The sequence below is a fragment of the Dasypus novemcinctus genome, chromosome 21 (genome assembly GCF_030445035.2).
Source record: "Dasypus novemcinctus isolate mDasNov1 chromosome 21, mDasNov1.1.hap2, whole genome shotgun sequence".
Taxonomy (NCBI): Eukaryota; Metazoa; Chordata; class Mammalia; order Cingulata; family Dasypodidae; genus Dasypus; species Dasypus novemcinctus.
The window spans coordinates 63,723,846-63,725,911 of record NC_080693.1 but is presented as its reverse complement, the minus strand read 5'-3'; the positions used below and the strand labels follow the sequence as shown (position 1 = coordinate 63,725,911).

Sequence of the window (2,066 nt, the reverse complement as noted above, 5' to 3'; positions counted from 1 at the left end):
AAAGTAACCTTGAACCCAGAGAAAAGCAAGCCCCAGGAACATAAGAACCCAGGAAGTGGGAAGCAGATTTGGCCCAGTGGTTAGGGTGTCCATCTACCACATGGGAGGTCCACGGTTCAAACCCCGGGCCTCCTTGCCCGTGTGGAGCTGGCCCATGCGCAGTGCTGATGCGCGCAAGGAGTACCCTGCCACGCAGGGGTGTCCCCCGCATAGGGGAGCCCCACGCGCAAGGAGTGCGCCCTGTAAGGAGAGCCACCCAGCATGAAAGAAAGTGCAGCCTGCCCAGGAATGGTGCCGCACACATGGAGAGCTGACACAGCAAGATGATGCAACAAAAAGAAACACAGATTCCCATGCCGCTGACAACAACAGAAGCGGACAAAGAAGACACAGCAAAGAGACACAGAGAACAGACAACTGCAGGGGGAGGAATAAATAAATAAATCTTAAAAAAAAAAAAAGAACCCAGGAAGTGTGAACCCTCGCAGACGTCGGCAGCCATCTTGCTCCAAATAGACTTCGGTAAGGGAAATAACTTAGGCTTTTGGCCTGGTATCTAAGCTCCTGTCCCCAAAAAATATCCTTTATAATGCCCAGCAGATTTCTGGTATTTTGCATCAGCACCCCTTTGGCTGACTAATACAGGGTCCCTGAGCTTGAATTTAAATTTAAAAAAAAAACATTCTTGTGGGGGCGTGTTGGTGTGTTTGTGATGTATTTACTAAATAATACACAATGGATTCTGGGTTGGCGTAGCCATGGCGGTTCATGTCCTTTCCGCTCGTGTCCGCCGCCTGTCCGTGGCCTTTACGCCGCTGCCCCGGGCTCCTAGGCTGTTCGTGGCTCGGCCGCTCAGCACTGCCTTGTGCCCCGCAGGGATCCGGGCGGGGCTTGTAGCTCCACAGCCGGTCTCGGTGCTCGCGCAGGTTCCAGGTAAAGTTACACAGTTATGCCGCCAGTATCGTGATGCACCCCCTTTGACATTAGAGGGAATTAAGGACCGTGTTCTTTACGTCTTGAAACTCTATGATAAAATTGATCCAGAAAAGCTCTCAGTAAATTCCCATTTCATGAAAGACCTAGGTTTAGACAGTTTGGACCAACTGGAGATTATCATGGCCATGGAGGATGAATTTGGGTTTGAAATTCCTGATATAGATACAGAAAAGTTAATGTGCCCACAAGAAATTGTAGATTACATTGCAGATAAGAAGGATGTATATGAATAAAATATCAAACTACCTTTCTTCAAAGAGAAGAATCAGTTGATACTGACAAGTGTCTGGAATGAGAATGCATTTTGTCATCAGTTGCTGACTTGGACAGAGTAATTCTGTTGGATTTCTATTTAAAGTGTCTAAGTGTTTGCCCTTTGAAAATAAATCTGTAAAACCAAAAAAAAAAAAAAAAATACACAATGGAGTGTGGATTTAGCAAGGGCTCTGTGGCTTTCACCGGACTGGCAAAGGAGTCCATGCAAGAACAAAGGTTAAGAACCCCTGCCTTGGGGTGAGCCTATGTAGAGGTCCTGAGGAAGATGTGAAGAGACTTAAAGCATGACATGACTTGCAGTACCTTGTACAGAGTTGCAAAAAATGGGGCCTTTAAATAAAGTAGCAATGCCAGGTGAGCATTCCAAGTAATGAAAAGTGAGCTCAGGGACATGCACCTTCTAAGCCTGGGTTTCATTATCTGTAAAGTAGGGATAGCAATAGCTCTTGCCACATAGGGTGATTGTGAGCTTTTCTGAGATGCTATGCCACTGCCAGCCCACAGCCAGTGCTCGATGGCTGGAATCTGAGCTGCTGAGGGAATCGTGGTTGGGGGTGCATTTCCACAGTGAGCACATGCTTTGCTTCCCATACCCCAAAGATTATTAAAATTCTAGATTAAACTCGAGTTAAACTGAACAGTTGTGAGCCAGTCTGGATTTTCAGGTCCCATTTTGTTTCCTCTTTTTCTCCTAGTCCAACACACACCACCCAGCCTGCTTTAATCTTTGGCTGGCTCTGCTTTGTCCATTCTGCACACATTCATTCAACATCCTTCAGGTTCCCTGCACCAGA

The 2,066-nt window shown here is 46.9% G+C and overlaps 1 pseudogene; it reads left to right on the top strand.

Annotated features, from left to right (window-relative positions):
• Nucleotides 1–728: 728 nt before the first annotated feature.
• LOC111764195 (acyl carrier protein, mitochondrial pseudogene) lies at nt 729–1,418 on the top strand (annotated as a pseudogene).
• Nucleotides 1,419–2,066: the final 648 nt, after the last annotated feature.